At 43.4% G+C, this 21,265-nt stretch overlaps 1 pseudogene; it reads left to right on the top strand.

Annotated features, from left to right (window-relative positions):
• Window positions 1-18,497: 18,497 nt before the first annotated feature.
• LOC147314940 (olfactory receptor 5AR1-like) lies at window positions 18,498-19,395 on the top strand (annotated as a pseudogene).
• Window positions 19,396-21,265: the final 1,870 nt, after the last annotated feature.

Genomic DNA, 21,265 nt, shown 5'->3' with positions numbered 1-21,265 from the left:
AAATTATTTTGAAATAACAGCAGGCACTGTGCTTGGTTAATCAGTAATGTTTTGTTGAATAAAAACTGTGTTTCCAGATCTTATGGGATTAAAAAAAAATCCAAAGATGTTTGTTTCTGATTTGCAACCCAACAACCCACAAGTTACAACCTCATTTCAGTTCAAGTGTGCATTAATGCGAGTCCAGTAATTACCTTTCTGGCAATACATACAGGTATAAGTTAAACCTATGGCAGATTTTGGATTTCTCAGTTGTATTAATAGGGTGAGTATGCATGCACCTAATAATTATAAAAAACCTATTATAATTAAGTTACAGAAACGAAAATAGAATATACTTTCTTACCATAACACCTTGAACCCACAATCCATCAGCTGACTCCTGGTGAAATGCAGAATAGAGGTCGTCTCTCAATGTGCAGCAAAAAAAACAAAAACAAAAGGACAGCAGGTGAGGGCAGGAGGGGTAGGGATGTAAGCTAGCATAATGCCGCTGATGATATTAGCTAAAGCTGTTCAATGTTCAAAATCTCACTAACACCACGGTGCAGTAAGTACACAATGTAACTGAAGAGTCAGTTGGCAAATCTATTCACACAGAAAACCAAATTATGTTATGAGCGCCTCGTAATTAGGTTTAATGTGATATTACGGCTCTTGTGCCAAAGACAAATTCAAATGAAAAAGCGCCAATTCTTTGACAACAGATAAAACAGCAAATAAGCTAACGGCTCTTTTTTAGCATGTTACATGGCGACACTCTAGACGTTTAACTACATTTGGCTGAAATATGGTAAAAATTAATTTAAAAAATCAAGACATACCAAAACCGTAGAGTTTGCTGCTCGACTTGACTGAGATGGATGCCTTTTTGAACCACGATCCAAAGCCCGCGAGATGAAATCACGCGTGGTTTCACGAGATTTAACGTTGCTATCTTATTGACTTACTTCACCTGAACATGATATTGTGGCGTGTTGGGGGAGCGGCTAGTTCTCTCCCATCATGCCTTGGGACGTGTGCTGCTGTTTGGATGTTCTTGTTTTGTTGTTTATGGTTACACTACTTTTAACTGTTATCCTGAATGTTGTGTTTGTACTGTGGTTCAAAGGCACTTACAGTTGTTGTTTTATAGAATGAATGCAACCATGGGTGAGTTCTGTTATGCTGTTGATGACCCTCGAAGCACAGTGTAGCATCAGTGTGTGTTGTAATAAAGAGCTCCCCCTACCAGCTTGGGGTTGAATAACAATCTCTCTCTTTGAGCTTCTTTGTAAAGTTTCCTCTGCATGCCACATTGGTGTCAGAAGTGGGATTCCAAGAGCATGGCCACTATGCTGAAAGAAGAAGAGGAGCTGAGGAAGATTGAGGAGCTTATCACTCACCTGGAAGCAGTGAATGGAGCACAATCGAAGAAGCGGGGAGATCCCCGGGCAGCAGCAAGCCAGCCAGGGGAAGACCTGTGGGGCTTACCAGATGGAGCCTCACACCCCCGCCCACTGGGGAGCTGTCGGAGCCGTCAAGGCATGCTGCAGGCTCCAAGACCACGAGCGACCAGCCAGCCTTCACTCATGGTGATGCCTGGGAGCAGCACACCCTCATTGTTGGCAGCCGAGGGGGACAACGCCAACTGTCTCCAGGACCAAGTGCAGCCGCCGCTGCCATCAGGGGCTCCTGTCCGGGGGAGCATGAAGCTGCCACGCTATAATGGGGAGGCACCTCCAGAGACCTACCTTATCCAGGTACAGCTGGCTGCTCAGCTAAACGGTTGGTCAACAGAGGAGACAGCTGTCCAAGTTGCCCTCGCCTTGGAAGGCAGGGCCCTGCAGATCCTCACAGATCTTCAGCCAGAAGAGCGTTTAAGTTGGCCTGCTGTTGCCAGAGCAATGCAGAGCAGGTTTGGCCTCCGTACACATGCAGATGATGCCCGAGATAAACTTGCTAGCCGCCCACAGAGACAACAGGAGAGTCTGGGTGCCTATGCTGCCGACCTACGTCTTTATGCACGTAGAGGGTACCCTGCTTTTGATGCTGCAGCACAAGAAGAGCTTGCTCTCCAGGCTTTCGTCCGGGGTCTCCAGCCAAAAAGACTACAAGAGCACATCCGTCTGCATGCACCAGAAACCCTGGCGGCAGCTCTAACTGAGGCCGAAAGAGTGGAGCATGTGCTCAGCCCAGGTGCATGCAGCCCTGGCACAAGTCACCGAGTGCGCTAAACGGACTACGAAAGGAGCAACCAGGAGGAGGAGGCCCTCCAAACCACCATCACACCACCCTGGCGATCTCGGCGAGGGAATAGACAAGCAGGAGGCCAATCCAGGGGCAACTGCCATCGGTGCGGAGAACCAGGCCACATCGCACGCTACTGTCCAGCACCAAGCCCATGAAGCCTGGCACCCCAGCTGCCGTTAAACTAAGGCGGGGTGGCACAATGGAGGAACTGCCACCCCTACCACTCTGTCCTCCGAATCACACTTGCGGGTTGGCCGGCTGGGCCAGACACGGGGACTGTATCTGGACTGTGACCTTGCCGGCACCACCTGTAGAGCCCTGGTAGACACTGGATCCACGCTTTCCTTGGTACAGGCCGGAGTCCTCCCTGGTACTGACGGCCCAAGACCGCAGGGTTGGCAGCCTACTCAGCTCCACATCACCACAGTCACAGGGGAGCGTGCCAAAGTTAAGGGGGAAAGATCCCTCCCGGTGACTGTTGCTAACTGCACTGTGGACCACCAGTTCTGGCTAGCCAGCATCCAGGACCAATGCATCATTGGCCTGGACCTGCTAGCCAAATGGGAGGCCACAGTGGACGTGTCCCGAGCAATCCTTTACCTGGGCACGGAGGCTGTGAAGCTCCACACCACAACGGAAGTCCCGCTGCCTGCCTCCACCTTTTCAGCCAGCGTCAGGAAGCCTGAGGACCTGTCGCCGCTGGCGGGGGAAGGGGCCTCCCCTTCACCAGCAGTACCGCAACTGTCTGCAGAGACCAAGCAAGCTGTCGAGGACCTATACCAGAGGAGCTGCGAGGGTCTCCAGGCTGATCAGCGACGGCAGCTGCGAGACATACTCGACTTGTTTGCCGACATCTTTGCAGCCAAGGATGAGGACTGCATGCAAACCAGCCTGGTACAACACGACATTGACACTGGGGCTGCACGGCCCATCCGCCTCCGCCCTCGTCGCCTTCCCCTTGCCAAGCGTACCGCAGCAGAGCAGAAGATCAGGGAAATGGCAGAGGCGGGCATCATCGAACCCTCAAACAGCCCCTGGGCAGCCCCGGCTGTACTGGTTCGGAAAAAGGATGGTACCTGGCGGTTTTGTGTCGACTATCGTCTACTCAACAGCATCACACGCAAGGACTCCTACCCATTGCCCCGGATTGACGATGCCCTCGACGACATTGCTGGGTCCTGCTGGTTCAGTTCCCTCGATTTGCGCAGTGGCTACTGGCAGGTGGAGCTGACGCCAGAGGCCCACCCAAAGACTGCTTTCTCCATTGGCCAGGGACTGTGGCAGTTTAAGGTGATGCCCTTCGGCCTCTGCAATGCCCCAGCCACATTCGAGCGCCTAATGGAGAGGGTTCTGGCTGACATCCCCCGCGACCGCTGTGTGGTCTACCTGGATGACCTCCTCGTCCACGCGACAGACTTCGAGAAAGCCTTGGCTAACCTGACTGCTGTTTTCCACGCTATCCGCCAGGCTGGCCTTCGCCCCCACCCCAAAAAGTGCCATCTCTTCCGAAAGGAGACGACCTTCTTGGGTCACGTTGTGAGCGGAGCAGGGGTTTCCACTGACCCTGCGAAGGTGGCCGCTGTGAAAGACTGGCCCATTCCGGGCAACATTGCTGAGTTGCGGAGTTTCCTTGGCCTGGCATCATACTACCGGCGTTTCGTCAAGGACTTTGCTACCATTGCAAGCCCCCTGCACTGGCTCACACAGAAGGGCCGGGAGTTCCATTGGAGTGAGGACAGTGCCGTGGCATTTGATCGGCTCCGATCTGCACTGGTTGAGGCACCGGTGCTAGCCTACCCAGACCTGCAGCTCCCTTTTGTCGTGGACACCGATGCCAGCAACACAGGGGTGGGGGCTGTACTGTCGCAGGAAGGCCCTGAGGGGGAGCGGGTCATCTCCTACTACAGCCATTCCCTCAGCAGACCGGAGAGGAACTATTGTGTCACCCGTCGAGAGCTGCTGGCCATCATCCTGGGTCTCCGCCATTTCAGACCCTACCTCTACGGGAAGAAGTTCCTCCTGCGCACAGACCATGCGTCCCTCACTTGGCTGCTCAGCTTTAAAGAACCGGAGGGACAGCTAGCCCGGTGGTTGGAAACGTTGCAAGATTACCACTTTGAGGTTCGTCACCGGGTGGGACGTCTCCACACCAATGCAGATGCCCTCTCCCGACGCCCTTGTGAGGAAAAACAGTGCAGGTACTGCCAACGCTTGGAGGACCGGGAGGGCATGACTTCAGTGATCGCGTCACCACAGGGCGGCCCTGAGAATGACTCTGTTCCAGGTGGGCATTGTAGCAGACTTCAGGTCCAGTCCGCCGCGGGGGATACTTAGGGTCTGGAGGCCATGGATCCCCAACAGCTGCAACACAACCAGAACCAGGACCCTGCCCTTTCCCAGGTTCAGTGTTGGATTGGAGCCGGTCAGAGACCATCATGGCCAGAGGTATCTGCACTGGACCTCGAGACCAAGGCTCTCTACTCCCAATGGGCCAACCTCACAAACCGAAACGGCCTCCTCTATCGCCGCTGGCAGGCTCCCGGGGGTCACCGTGAGGTCTTCCAGCTCGTGGTACCTCAACAGTTGCGGTCCAGGGTGCTCCAGCTGGTTCATGGTGCAGCGGGGGCAGGACACTTTGGAGTTACCAAGACTCTGCGGCGACTCCGGTCTCGGTTCTACTGGCCCGGGTGTCGCCAGGACGTAGAGCTCCATGTCCATCGGTGTGATGCCTGCACGGCTCAGAAAGGGCCTTCCCAACGCTCTCATGCCCCCTTGCAGCAGTATCAGGTGGGGGCTCCCATGGAGCGGGTTGGTGTGGACATCCTGGGACCCTTCCCCACCACTGACCAGGGGAACCGCTACGTCCTGGTTGCCATGGACTACTTCACTAAGTGGCCTAAGGCCTATGCAGTCCCTGACCAGAGTGCTGTTACCACTGCTGAGCGTCTGGTCAACGAGATGTTCTGCCGGTTCGGGGTACCAGAGGAACTGCACAGCGACCAGGGCCGGAATTTTGAGGCTGCGGTGTTCAAGGAGGTCTGTCAGCGGCTGGGTATCAGGAAGACCCGGACGACGCCACTGCACCCCCAAAGCGATGGGTTGGTGGAACGCTTCAACCGCACCCTGGCCACCCAGCTTGCTATCCTGACCTCCCACCAGCAGCGTGACTGGGATAAAAACCTTCCCCTGGTCCTAATGGCCTACCGCTCTGCAGTCCAGGAGTCTACTAAGTGCACTCCAGCGGCCTTGATGTTCGGTCATGAGCTTCGTACCCCAGTGGACTTGGTGTTTGGATCTCCCCCCGGGCCGGAAGTGTGCGGGGACCCCGGGTTGGACTACCTCCACAAACTCCTCGCCCGGCTCCGAGAGGTGCATCAGTTGACCAGGCAGGCTCTCCGAGATGCAGGTTCCCGGCAGAAGCGAGCTTATGATACCCGCTGCAAGGGGGAAGGACTTTCGCCCGGTCAGCATGTGGGTCTACAGCCCGGAGAGGAAGAAAGGACTTTCTCCCAAACTGATGAGCCAGTGGGTTGGACCCTGCACTGTTCTTGAGAGGCTGTCCGACGTGGTCTACAGGGTGCGGCTGGTCAAACGGAACAGGGTGGTCGTACTCCATCGCGATCGCCTGGCACCCTATCAGCCCTTGAGTCCATCCAGGGAGACGTCAGGGTCCCAGCTTCAACCACAGGCCCCCAACCTGGCCTCGGAGGCAGCTGGGGGACCCACGGAACGTCCTCAACGAAGCCGTCGCCTTCCCCAACACCTCAGAGACTTTGCTATGGACATGCCGGTTGCTGGGTACAGCTAACCACTCAGGTGGGGGCTGTGTGGCGTGTTGGGGGAGCGGCTAGTTCTCTCCCATCATTCCTTGGGACGTGTGCTGCTGTTTGGATGTTCTTGTTTTGTTGTTTATGGTTACACTACTTTTAACTGTTATCCTGAATGTTGTGTTTGTACTGTGGTTCAAAGGCACTTACAGTTGTTGTTTTATAGAATGAATGCAACCATGGGTGAGTTCTGTTATGCTGTTGATGACCCTCGAAGCCCAGTGTAGCATCAGTGTGTGTTGTAATAAAGAGCTCCCCCTACCAGCTTGGGGTTGAATAACAATCTCTCTCTTTGAGCTTCTTTGTAAAGTTTCCTCTGCATGCCACAATATGAACAATTTAATACACCCTTTCTGCATATCATGTAGCTTTTACACTATATAGTTACATTTAACTTTAAAACATGAGGCAATTGTGTTAAATACATGCAAGATGCTTACATAAATCCAAGAGATGGCCAGTCCCTTTTTTTCAGTGTATAGCGCCCTCCTCCAGGCAGTCCTCTGCCACCTCCATCTTCTAAACTTTGGCTTGTGACTTCGGACCCATTTTGCAACTATTAATATGTTCCACCCCCACTCACCAAGCGCCGCATCCCACTTCTGACACCAAAATGTAGGTAATGGTAATGTGAAGGTAATGTGAATGGGACCAGATGGGAAAAAACTGCCAGTTGTTTTTCAAAGCTTTGAATATATTGTAACGATAGTTAAAGGTTATTTTACAGTGATAGGTTGGTTATCTCTGCACACTGTTGTTATTTCTTTAAGATACATGTTTGGTTGTACTGCAGGAAAAAGTACGGTGGCTGGGAAGTGCAAAGCGCAACAAATTAAAAAATGGCAACAAATTAAAAATCCACAACAAATTAAAAAACCGCAACAAATTAAAAATCCTTGACGGAAAGGGATTGTCTGAAATACCGGAAGTGGAGAGTGATGTCACGAGAGGGGGCGTGGTCAGGATTTTTGGTTGAGGCGCCATGTTTCTGGGCTGAACAAAGCGCTAGCGAAAGAGGAGCGAAAGTACACGGATAACACCAGCTATGGTTCGTACTTGCTGTGCGGTCGGTTGTAAAGTTAGATCGCACGACCGGCAAGGGAATAAGGTTGAAAATGGTTTATCTTTTCATTCTTTCCCCACCTGGAAGCAACATGAGGCAGCTCATGTATCGGATGTTACCAAAAGAAGGCGTCTAGTCTGGATAGCAGCTGTGAGACCAGCTGATATCCAGTTCTCTTCCATCTCCAAATATCTGTTGGTGTGCTCCAGACATTTTCATTCCGGTAAGTTATAGATATGTTCATATCACTCTTTATCGGTCTTTTAAGGCTGACATCACTAGCCGTGTCTTGGCTCAAACTCCCAAGAGCACCTGCAGGTCCATAAATCACACGATCATTGTGGCATCACTGAGTGTTGAAAAACTATCTAAAGTCTTTCATCTGTAATAAAATGATCAGCGTTCTGCTCTACCATGTGTAACAATTGAGTTTATCATCCAGGCATCCATGAAAACGAAATTAGCAGGAAGTTAGCTCGCTAGATTCCATCTAAATACAATATAGCATGTCCTAACTGAGGGATTTTGGAAACAAATTCAAACGTACAGCTCTGCTATCACTTCCAACATAAATGAAGACAGAAAACTAAACAGCAGTGACGTTTGTAGGGTACTGAAGTTTGGCTAGCTGGTGTAAAACAATGTGCTACGTGACCGTTAGCGACACAGCTATGTTAGCATAATATAAACACTAACTTTTTCCACTTGATAAAAGTTATCGTGAGGATTCTCGGTGGTCAGGAACAAATATAATCTCATGGCAGGATGCTGTGAACGGACCAAACTTCAGCCAGGAGAACAACTGAGATAATCCATCCACAAGAATGAATAGGATTAGTCATTCATATACTGCTGCATAGGCTGGGCTGTAGCTACATCTTACAGTTTTTTACAGACGCTAGGACACATTTCTCAATACTTAGGTCACGTTTGCAAAACTCCTCACACAGTGAGCACAACAGAAGTCTATGTGGGCTAAACTGAGGACCAGTTATCATTGTTTTGGCACAAAATGCATTCAATGACTACATCTCTCAAATTTCATGAATTATCTTCTCACTCAGACACAACAACTGCCAAAAATCTTTGTACGTACAGGACATTTTGCATGTGCTTACATACTGTTTTCAAAACTGTTAAACTTATGGCCAAAACAATAACACAATGCAAAACTTGAAAAGACAGCAAAATCCAACAGCAATATTTTATTGAAACATATTCTAAATCTAAAAATGCAGTTTAACCAGCCACAGCTGATTCCCATTGTAGATGAACCTCTACACAGGTGTTACTCCTATTTATTCTATTTATCCCCTTTGTATATTTTATTTATATTTGTCTCTGTATTTATATATATATATATATATATATATATGTGTGTGTGTGTGTGTGTGTGTGTGTGTGTGTGTATATATATATATATATATATATATATATATATATATATATATATATATATAACAATTCTGTAACTGTAACTTCGGTCGTTGCTGTGCTTTTTGGAAGTCGAATTTCCCAGAGGAACCCACCCGAGGGATTAATAAAGGTCTATCTTATCTTATTCCTTCAATTCCATTACAAAAGGAGACAACTGCTGAATAGGTTTGTTTTGTGACGTAAACATGGACCCAGCCAGAAATGGAGAAGTGGCTGCAGAGTGGCTGGGAGGGGGCGAGGAATATGTATGCGTGGTGGAAGAAGAATAAGAGGAAGATCAAGAGCTGTAGTCTCAGATGAGATCAGAGCTACTGTAATTGATCATGTAGTAAATCATGGTCACTCAATGAGAGAGGCTGGTCAGAGAGTGCAGCCAAATCTGCAACGCTCTACAGTGGCATCTATTGTTAGAGTTTTCCGGCAAACCAACAGGTAACTTGTATTCTGCAGGGGCATTTGCACATTTCAGAAGTAAATAAGCTTTTGTGTAATTGTTGTTGCATTCCTACTTAGGACTCAACGGTTACCTCACACAGGAGGGAGAGGACGGATGTTCACTGATGTGCAGGAAACTGCCATTGTTGATATGGTCATCAGAAACAATGGGATAAAACTCACTGAAATTAGACAAAGAGTCTTGGCAGACAACGTTACCTTCGCAAATATTCACAGTGTAAGCGTAACAACAATTTCTAGAGTCCTGAAAAAACATCAGGTCAGGATGAAGCAGTTGTACACTGTGCCTTTTGAGAGGAACTCTGAACATGTCAAGCAACTCAGGAACCAGTATGTCCAGGTAAGATCAGAATAAAATACAGATCTGTTTTTGAACAAAACCAAACACACACAAAGACAATTATACAAATGTACTACTGTAACAGCTTATGTTGCCTTGTGGATTTATGTTAGAGAGTCATGGAGATTGAAGGCAGGCAAACGCACCACATTTTCATCTTTGTGGATGAGGCAGGTTTCAACTTGGCCAAAGCACGTCAACGAGGGAGGAATGTGATTGGGAAGAGAGCCACAGTGAATGTCCCGGGCCAGAGGGGTGCCAACATCACAATGTGCGCAGCAATATCCACTGATGGACTGCTGTTACACAGACCACTGATTGGGCCATACAACACTGAACGGCTCCTTGCGTTCCTGCATGATCTCTATGGAAGGGTTGTGCTAGGTGAGGAAAGGGATGCGGAGAGAAGGAATCAGCCAACATTTATAATTGTATGGGACAATGTGGCATTTCATCACTCCCGTGCAGTCACCGAGTGGTTTGCAGCCCATCCCAGAATGGAGTCTCTTTTCCTCCCACCTTACTCTCCATTCCTCAACCTCATAGAGGAATTCTTTTCCTCATGGCGGTGGAAGGTTTACGACCATCATCCACATGATCAAATGTCCCTCCTGGATGCAATGAATGCTGGATGCCTGGAGATATCAGCAGAAGATTGCCAGGGATGGATCAGGCATGCCAGGAGATTCTTTCCTAGGTGTATTGCCCTAGATGACATTAGATGTGATGTGGATGAGAACCTGTGGCCAAATGGAGAAGACCGGGTTGATTAGCATTGCTATTGTATGTGCATCAGTGGATGGTGTGTATATAAATACTTGTATTTTGGGATTTCTTAGTGCAAAAAATAAAAATACATAAACAAATATTAACGAATTCTGCATGATGTCTGATTCATTCCAGTAACATATATTGAAATTATAAACAGAGATGTGTCCTTGTTTTACACAAGAAAACACTGTGTAATGCTACATGTTGTTAATGTTTTTTAGGTCATTGTTTTGTGGGTGACAAAGTGTGTTTGTCGGCTGTCAACCTTTGCTAGTGTTCTGGAAGAATGAGTTTATTTGAGACCTGAATAGTGTTTTGGTAGTTGTAGTGCATTTTGAATGTGAAATGAACTGCTTTGCCAAGCTGACGGTCAGTTAGAAGGATTGTGTGAAGAGTTTTGCAAAAGTGACCTAAGTACTGAGAAATGTGTCCTAGCGTCTGTAAAAAACTGTAAGGTTTTAAAAACTGAGCTTTCAAATGATTAGTGGTGATAGAAGCAGTGGGAGGCCAACAGTGATCACTTACTGTTTTTAGGAGTTTTTTGAGATTAAATAGAAGACAATAAAAAACATTAAACATGTTAACAACACAAAACCCATATTAAACGCAGACTACTTTAGGCCTGGAAGCAGGATTTGTCACGCCATCACTTAAAGACCAGATAGCCTATTAGTTTTCTTTTCAATGCACTCTGAGGTCATAGCAAATTAGAAAAAAAAAAACATCCTAATGAGTGATTTTGCAGAACTACGTGCTATTTATAGACTTGCTAATTATTTGGCATTATTGCAGCAGACCAGCCAATGAAATGGATGAAACATCGTGACTGGGTTCCAGCGCTACACAAGCGACCTGCTTCAAACATACCACCATGCCAATCAGGTTACTTCTTCCATGTGAGGGTGATGAGGTGACCCTTCTGGATAAGATGGTGAAGGTTTGCTGCGTTTGGTGAACAGTGTGGTAGTAAAACCAGGGGAAAATGAAACTTGCTCCTGTTAAATATTCTTAAGTCTTGTGCTGTATAAATAACAGTAATTTTTCAGAAGATAAATTGAAGTAATTGATAATAAATTAAGTAATGTTAGTAGTGGGTGATATCGTGTAAATACTGTCATGATTTTGTGTAAACATTTTGTCTTTTATAAACTATAAATGACATGGATTCTACATTGTAACTGATGTGATGTTCTATAATAAAAAAGAGGCAAAAATTAGTTTGTTTCTTTATTGAACTTTTGAACAGTGGTACTCAGTCAGTACATATTCAGTAAATGCAAATTATTTACATGGCAGTGCACTTCAGGCATAAATCTAGACCCTTATATAAAACATTATGGGTCATTCCCACAACCCACAGCTTTACTGTGCTCCAGCAAAGTATCCAATAGCAGTGACAACTCCTCCACATTAGCAGGTGGGATTTTTCGTTTTTGAGGACGGCTCCTTTTACCTGTCAATACGGATGGTCTGTTTATGTTTTGATCCAGAGCCGTTTTTGGGCAGCTGAAGAGGAGAAGTCTATCTTATGGCCAACCTCTGGCTGTATCTTGGTCATATTACCCAGCAAAACCCAGTATGCAGGTTCATCTGTAACAGCCCTTGTGCCACAGATCCACATTGTTGCTTCTACTTTAAAAAGAAGAGCAGTGACATGGCTGCAGGTCTCCACGACTCTGGCCATACAGGTGCAGTGGGCGGCTTCAACCTTCCCTGTGATGCTCACAATGACCCATGGCTGCAATGCTGGTTCGTTCAAGCGATCTTCTTCTGCTCAATGTTCCATTTGCCAGAACTGAACTGGGAAAGAGGGCTTTTACTTATGCTGCCCCTTTTACATGGAACATGATGCAAAAAGACTGGAAGATAGCAGATCTTATTTCATTAAATGCTTTTAAGTCCAAATTGAGAGAGCCAGAGAAAAATGTTTTTTAAAATGTAATTGTTACTTATAACATGTATGTAAATTTGTAATTTTAACATGTTGTTGCCTCTTGGCCAGGACTCCCTTGAAAAAGAGGTTTTTAATCTCAATGGGACTTTTCCTGGTAAAATAAAGGTTAATAATAATAATTCAGTCTTTGAGAGTGCAGGACCTGAAACATACAAGTTACAAGTTAATTTAAAGACACAGACTCTAATGAGCCAAGGCCAACATAAATGTGTTTTATCTACTTTCAAATCCATTTATCACAAATGTAACAAAGTGTTTAGAAAGTTAGCACATACATGTAATTTTCCATTTTTTTATGTATCCATCTATAGAACGCTGCATGTTATATTTCAAATCTGCCTGTTCTCTTTCAGAAACCTGACTTCAGAAAATGAAACTAAAGTATGTAATCACTTTATGGAGAAAGCATAAAGTTTGACTTTAGGTGACAATTATGGACACGTAATATGATAAGGAGATCCTGCAGGTCATTAATCAATGTATTATAGTAAAAAATGTATTTTTGTGACACAGGACACAAACACGGAAGCAAGATATGTAATTAGGATTATTTCTAATAAATATGAATAAATAATTGCAATTTCTTTAACCACTGAGAATAACTAAATCCTTCAGGACAATGTCACATCAATGCACTGAACTCACTATGGCTACGTCCACACTGCAGGTCTTAATGCTCAATTCCGATTTTTTTGTCTGCTTGTTCACACTACAAATAAAATGTGACAGCAAACGCGCTCCTTTGTGAACCCTCAAAGTGTCCCACATATGCAAAAACAGATGTCACACACAACACGCTCTGTTTAGACCCAGACCAAACAGTATTGTTTGACTGATGGCCCTTAAATATAAAGACTTGTTTCAGACTTTGCTTTAAGTTATTTTGTTATTTACATATGGCCTAATAATTATCCTTATTGCCATTTTAGAGAGGAGCGGTGCTTCAAAGGATATGCAGATTTCTGTCAGAATCTGCAGATTATACAGTATAAATAAAATGTTCATGTTGTCTTCCCAACAGTTTCACTAACATCTACACGGGATGGACACGAAGCGCTCATGTGTTCTCAATGTCTTCTCGGACGCTTCTCCAGCGCTGATAATTGGCATATGTTTCGTGTCAGTGACATAAAAGACGGACCATTCAAACAGCAGTTGCTTTCTAAAACATCAGATATGTATCGGATTCAGTACCACATACGAAAGTGACCCAGATCGGATTTGAAAATATTGGATTTGTGCTGTTTTTACACTGTCGTACCATGATTGGATATGGGTCGCATACGGTCAAAAAAGTCCGATTTGATGCGCTTTCGCGTGCAGTGTGAACATAGCCAGAGCCTCCACATGCTCTCACTGTAATTTGTCCCTCATGAATGAATTTATGATTGCACTAATTTGAATGTTTGGGGGGAAATCAAACGCATTTTACTCACAGTACCCTACAAACGTCACTGCTGTTTAGTTTTCTGTCTTCATTTATGTTGGAAGTGATAGCAGAGCTGTACGTTTGAATTTGTTTCCAAAATCCCTCAGTTAGGACATGCTATATTGTATTTAGATGGAATCTAGCGAGCTAACTTCCTGCTAATTTCGTTTTCATGGATGCCTGGATGATAAACTCAATTGTTACACATGGTAGAGCAGAACGCTGATCATTTTATTACAGATGAAAGACTTTAGATAGTTTTTCAACACTCAGTGATGCCACAATGATCGTGTGATTTATGGACCTGCAGGTGCTCTTGGGAGTTTGAGCCAAGACACGGCTAGTGATGTCAGCCTTAAAAGACAGATAAAGAGTGATATGAACATATCTATAACTTACCGGAATGAAAATGTCTGGAGCACACCAACAGATATTTGGAGATGGAAGAGAACTGGATATCAGCTGGTCTCACAGCTGCTATCCAGACTAGACGCCTTCTTTTGGTAACATCCGATACATGAGCTGCCTCATGTTGCTTCCAGGTGGGGAAAGAATGAAAAAATAAACCATTTTCAACCTTATTCCCTTGCCGGTCGTGCGATCTAACTTTACAACCGACCGCACAGCAAGTACGAACCATAGCTGGTGTTATCCGTGTACTTTCGCTCCTCTTTTGCTAGCGCTTTGTTCGGCCCAGAAACATGGCGCCTCAACCAAAAATCCTGACCACGCCCCCTCTCGTGACATCACTGTTGTGGTTTTTTAATTTGTTGTGGATTTTTAATTTGTTGTGGATTTTTAATTTGTTGCGGTTTTTTAATTTGTTGTGGATTTTTTTTTTTTTTTTTTTTTTTTTTTTTGCCTGTCCCGTTTGGCTCTTTTGCCATCAGAATTATTGTCTAAAGGCAAAGAATGCTGCCCAACGGATTTACTTTACCAAATTGACCATCCCAGCCTTGCCATAATGGTCCATTTGATTCACCTTTCATTGTTTATTTTATTTTCACTTGCTGAATACGGAACAGACTTGACTGGAGGAAAGAAGGGGAGAAAGAAAGAGGGAAAGAGAAACAGCTGAGAAGAGGGATGGGGGAGAAGGGCAAAAAAACAAAAACCAACAGAATGGGTAGGAAAAAAAAAAAAGAAAAAGAAAAAAAAATGCATATATCGATCACCTGGATCACCTGTTGAGAAAGAAAAAAGAAAACAAGCAGAAGAGAACAAGAGTAATAGAATAAACAACATCACAATGATATATGGGAATATGACAGTAAATACTACATATTAAACATTATTGTGCAGCACATAAGATCAACAGAACACAGTGTGATTTGAGGTAGGAGCCAAAAAGGGTGTAGTTTGTGGGTGTGATCACCCGTGTGTATACCTGTGAGCATGGACGCGCTTGTTTTTTTAAAAGGTTCCTTCATGTAATGATCTGCTAGAGGGTGTGGGGGGGCCACAGCCCCGTCCTCCAGGATATGAAGCAGGTATGGAGGAGATCAAAACTCCAGACATCCAGAGGCCCCCAGAACACAAGAGACCAAGGAAGACTAACAGAGGGGCAACCGCACCACTGTCCCAGAAAGAGCTGAGGAGAGTCCCAGATGAGGGTTCACTCAGCAGCCGCGGAGCAGAAGCCAGGGGGGTTGCAGTGACGTGCCCGTGAGCTCCGCCGGCAGCCAGCTGTGCCTGAGTGACCGAGCCCCAGGCCGAGAGGCTGGGGGCACCCCACCTCAGAAGTGGCCCGAGCGAGCGCCAGGCTCCAGGCCCCGATAAGCGGCCGCCAAGGAGTGATTTTTAATTTGTTGCGGTTTTTTAATTTGTTGTGAATTTTTAATTTGTTGCAGTTTTTTAATTTGTTGTGGATTTTTAATTTGTTGCGTTTTTTAAATTTGTTGTAGATTTTTAATTTGTTACCGTTTTTTAATTTGTTGCCGTTTTTTAATTTGTTGTGGATTTTTAATTTGTTGTGGATTTTTAATTTGTTGTGGATTTTTAATTTGTTGCCGTTTTTTAATTTGTTGTGGATTTTTAATTTGTTGTGGATTTTTAATTTGTTGCGTTTTTTTAATTTGTTGCCGTTTTTTAATTTGTTGCCGTTTTTTAATTTGTTGCCGTTTTTTAATTTGTTGCGCTTTTCACTTCCCAGCCACCATAAAAAAGGGAGTTAATGTGTGCATGAAGGGGAGGGGGGTCCTTGTTGTTGTGTGACTGTACGGGGCTGAAGTGAGGGGTTGCACGTGAGCACTCTCCCTGGAGTTAACGGCCCGTTTGCCTGTGTAACCGAATAAACGGACAAACTGAGATCAAAACGTCTGGTTCTTGAGAACGTTACAATATTCTTTTTTCCACGTACAGAGGTTTAACATGCTCACCAGCAACACATCTAAAAATGAGCCACCCAGCCTCTCACAAAAACCCTCCTTAAATGAATGCCGGTCATACCACCAATAAAATATTAAAGGAGGGCAGGGATAGCTCAGTAGGTAGCATGTTCGCCCGGGGGTTTGCATCCACCAAACAGCTACCCTGAGGTACCCCTGACCAAGTACCGTCCCTACACACTGCTCCCCGGGCACCTGATGAGTGGCTGTCCACTGCTTCACTGAGTGAATGGGTTAAACACAGAGAGAGTAATTTACCCACGGGGATCAATAAAGTATACATTACTTTATTATTATAAAAGATTTCCCCCCCAACACAGCCCAGATACAAAAAACCTATACAGTTATTGTATGCAGTTATTCTAACACACCTCACATATATGTGATTACAAACACACCCCAGCTAAATAATATACAAATTAACTAAATCAAATCAAACTGAAAATTCAGCCCATGCCCCAGCTTTCATCTGATGGTTTGACCCACTATCAGTGGATAATTGGATTACTCCTTTCAGGTGAACATCATTAGGCCATAATCATGCGGGCACTCCATGACTCAGGCCTTCAGGAAGTTGACCTCAAAAGAGAGAGAGAGACTTAATGGACTTCAAAACAAAAAAAAGTTGAAATGTAAATAGTTGGTTTTTGTATAATATGAATTATTTGTTACATTTTATGTGGAGTGAATAAATAAAAGTATATTTATATTTATGGCTGCTAGAGACAAAGCACATACAAACTCCGACGCACGTACAAACCCGAAGCACATAAAAAACTCCAAAACACGTAAAAACTCAGAAGAAGAACGTACAAACTCCGAAGCATGTACAAACTCCAAAACACGTACAAAACACAACAGAAGTGCTCCAGGATGCTAGGTGCAGTGTTGAGCTTTTGTTACCTAGTGTCTACACAAGCCAGGAAGTACTAACGACCGGATTTGGTGTGTGGTAGTAACAGGTAAATGAACTTTTTTTTTTAAATTATTTGAATATATATGAGTTCTTCTGTATAAATAAACAATATCTATATGCCTTCAACTGTGTAATCTACGTGATCTAGGTAGCTCTGTTTTAGAAGTTCAGTTAACATTAGAAATGTGCTTTGGAGTTTGTATGTGCTTTGTCTCTAGGGGCCCCGTGTATATTTATACATAGACACATATAATAAAACCACGTTTTTTTACATTAGTAATTCCTTTTGTGTATAATTTTATATTGTTATTAATAATACATTAATTAACGCAACAAAACAACCTGAAGAGCCGGTTGGGAGCCGTAAAAGACTCGGATCTCTAAAAAAAGCCGGAAATCCCATCACTTTCAAGCACTTCTCTCAGTCTTGGGTACTTTTTAAGTATGACAAGAATGAGGAATGAATTAGGTAGTTGCTCTTTAAACAAATTGTGCAATAATGATTGTTTCATGAAGTTGCATATGATCAGTTACACAAGCAACTTTATGACACAATCACACATCAAATGCTTGAGAGTCCTGCATAGTATTGCTATTCCAACAATTCTTCAGGATAGGAGTCTTGGATGTTGTTCTTGGGATCTGCTGGAGCCACTCCAGCCACTTGGAGGTCATTGCTCAATTGCTCCCATTACCACTAGGACCACTGTTGCCTTCACCCTCCACATCTTCTCAAGCGTTTCTCTCAGCCTTTGGTACTTCTTGAGTATGACAAGAATGAGGACCCGCACACACACGGCATTGCACCTTGCCATGCGTTTTATTGATACAGGCTTTTACACACTCTGTATGAGCAGCGTTCCAGTCGTCACAGCACTCTTTCTTCTGGTCTCGGCAAAATATTTAAAAAGGGAGACATGATTTGATGATGGAGGTCAGGTTCCATTTAACAGCCACTGACTTTTAGACCTTATGTTCTTACTGCTTTCAAATTACCTGGCCTATGTATGCTACCGCTGAACTGGCACAAAGGCACAGTAGCCCTCAGTACATTGTTTTGACAGCCATGTTAACATGACACAAAGTTACTTTCCTTCATAAAGTTGGCTCACCATCTTCTCCATTTGTAACATTTCCAGACCCAAGTTTCACTATAAAAGCTATCTAAAAGTTTTCTAAGATTTTTCTTCTCAAGAAAATGGAATACAATATTTGAACCTCCTGCTAATATTAGTCCCTTCCTAGCCATTAATAGGGTGTAGTGTTAAAGAGATGTAGCGAGAAAAATGTAACATAGATCAAGCTTTCTTTCATTTTGAGCTTTTGTTTTGTTATTTGATGCAAATGGTGTGACAAAATCCATTGAAAACAAATACAGGTTATTGTAGCTTCCAATCAACGTTTATCCTGTCATTAAGGGAATGACATCATCTTTTTGCAATATCTGATCCAATATAGACATTTCACGTTCTTATGTCTAATTTGATTGGAACAGGGAGCTGTCCAATCAAAACGTACTGTTCTTATAAGCCTTAAAATGAGAGGTTCAAATACTTCCCAGTAAAAGCAAAGTTGTTTGACTGAGCTCAGAGGATTTTGTGAAGTCTGATAAAGAAGATTTACTACGTATTTTATCAATATTTGCTTTGCCTTTTTTCTTCTCCTCTTCAACTTCCAAACAGAATATGTCTTCACAGAATACTTCAATCAATGTAACACACTTTATTATAGGTGGTTTTGACACACTCAGTAGACCTATTGCTGTTGGCGTGGTTATCCTAATAACCTATCTTCTTGCCAATATGGCAAATATCATGTTTATTATTTCTGACAAGAGATTACATAAACCAATGTATCTTCTGATTTGCAACCTTGCTGTTGTTGATATAATGTACACCTCCAGTTGCAGTCCAACAATGATTGGGGTTCTACTCGCAGGTGTTAATACTATATCCTGTTTTCCATTTGGGAACATCAATGGAGTCATTTGTTTTAGCAGCTATGGCATTGGATAGATTCATTGCAATAATTTATCCTTTCCAGTATCACAGTTATTTAACGAACACACGTGTTCTTGTTCTTACATTTATCGTGTGGTTCGTTAACTGGTTTTTCATGTGTTACATACCTGCAACAGTTGTCCCCCTCCCACACTGCAGCTCCAAGCTCAGGTACACTTTCTGTGACTTTGCTGCTGTATTAAGAACAACCTCTGTTAACCCAGACAAATATTTCAATGAAGTTGCCATTGTAGCATTTTTTGTTTTATTTTTCACTTTCATTTTCATTTGTCTTTCATATTGTGGAATCTTACTTTTTGTAAAATTATCTTCAAATAATGAAAAAAAGAAAATAGGGAGCACTCTTGTGAGTCACTTAATTTGTGTATTTGTTCATTACTGTCCTGCGTTTGTGCGCATTATCTTCACCAGGTTTGGCGTTGTATTAACTCTTGAGGAACGCCAAGGTTTATTAATTGGTGCAGTCCTCGGTCCATGTCTTGTAAATCCTTTTGTGTACTGTCTTAGGACAAAAGAAATTAAAAATACGATCTTTAAGATAGTCACAAAAAAAGTTCTATAAGATTTTGAAAATGGTTAACACATATGACTAAAATCTTGTGAACTGAGTGTGCTTTTTATCTTTTTAGAAAAATATTGAAATAGCCTTAATTGATGTCAGTGCAAGTTTTCTGAATGTTTTGTCACAAAATGTTTGAAACACTAACCATTCACTTTGACTGGCACAGAAGTCCACTTTGTGGACTTCCACAAGATATTTGCACCTTAACTATTCAATTCAATTTGTAAGAAAATGTAAAACAAAAGTTTTTGTTTTTTTATTTAGTGAAACTGTGTTTGTGAGTAACAGAATGTGATTTCCTGCTATGCTGTAAATAATCATAATTTAATCAACAAAAACAAAAAAATCAACTTTAACAATTATTCATTTGAACTGTCTCAATAACTGTTTTGATTTCTTCCAGACCTTCAGTTGTGTCTGATCAGGTGTTTGGAAACCAAGGATAGTATTCAATACCTGAAAGCAGCAAGAGGTTTTCATTCAATTTAAAAAGTGATAAAAATGAATAAATGGCTCCAAAACCAGCCTAACAAGGTTCAGCTAAGAAAGTGGACTGCTATATTTTGACTTTTCAGTTTGGTTTGTTAAGATATCCTATATCAGAGAGACATAAAACAAACAAAAAAAGTTGCTGTGTGGGCAAACCTGGAAAAAGTGACACAACTAACTTGGCGCCTTGAAAAAGAAAATGCTTGCTTGTATTGGTATCATCCCCCTCTCATTCCAAATATCTGAGCATTGCTAGCTGCAACTCTTACAGCTACAGTTCTAAATTCAGCCTAATGTGCAGTAAATTGCCTACTACATATAGAAATCATGTTTCTATACAGTCTCCACCTATAATTTTGCACTTTGAAAAGGAAACGTCTACACATAGATATGCAATATGGTCAGACTCAAAGTCACCTTTGTGACAGAGTTTTAGAGCACAGCCTCTTTTATGGATGGAAATAGATGGATGGATGGATGGATGGATGGATGGATGGATGGATGGATGGATGGGGATATTCTGATGTAAATTAAGGTGCATATAATCAAGCTGTCTTTGTGAGTTTTATTTACCTTTGTAGTAGTCACACAACAGTACAGAGTACAGAGGTATTTTGCATGTAATGTCATTCTTAAGTAGTGATGGGATTTCCGGCTCTTTTTAGAGAACCGGCTCTTTTGGCTCCCAACCGGCTCTTTAGGTTGTTTTGTTGCTTTAATTAATTTATTATTAACAATAATATAAAATTATGCACAAAAGGAATTTAATAAAAGTGGTTTTATTTATATATGTTTTTATATAAATATATGCAGTGGCCCCTACAGACAAAGCACATACAAACTCCAAAACACATTTCAAGCGTTAACTGAACTTCCAAAATAGAGCTACCTAGATCGCTTAAATTACACAATTGAAAGCATAAGTGTATTGTTTGTGTATTTATACACAAACATACTTTTATTTATTCACTCCACATAAAATGTAATAAATAAATCATATAATACAAAAACCAACTATTCACATAGTAAACTAATTTAAAGTGAAACAACACAAAACACTGAGAACCAAAACACAATACATATAAATTAAAATGTGAAAACTAAAAGAACATGCATATTCTCTGTCATATGTGCCTGCATGAATAAACTTTCTGAATCCTTTATCATCTGCAACTGAAAATAGTTGTGGATGCTTACCATACCTTTCTGACGTTGTTGTCCCTGGCTCTCTTTCTCTGTCTCTCCCTCCAGCTCTGTTCCTGTGCTACTGCGAGTGTAACTACCATCCCTCCCCCCAGCGCACAAGGCTTGCGTGCGGAGTGAAGCTGAAAAAAAGTGCGAGAGAGAGGGTGAGAGAAAGAAGAAAAAAAAACACGGCTCC

The sequence above is a fragment of the Aulonocara sp. 'chitande type north' Nkhata Bay genome, linkage group LG14 (assembly GCF_057382095.1).
Source record: "Aulonocara sp. 'chitande type north' Nkhata Bay isolate Kocher_YH1m ecotype deep benthic linkage group LG14, A_spYH_male_GT1.1, whole genome shotgun sequence".
Classification (NCBI taxonomy): Eukaryota; Metazoa; Chordata; class Actinopteri; order Cichliformes; family Cichlidae; genus Aulonocara; species Aulonocara sp. 'chitande type north' Nkhata Bay.
The sequence above is the reverse complement of the archived record's forward strand: the minus strand, read 5'-3'. Positions and strand labels throughout refer to the sequence as shown.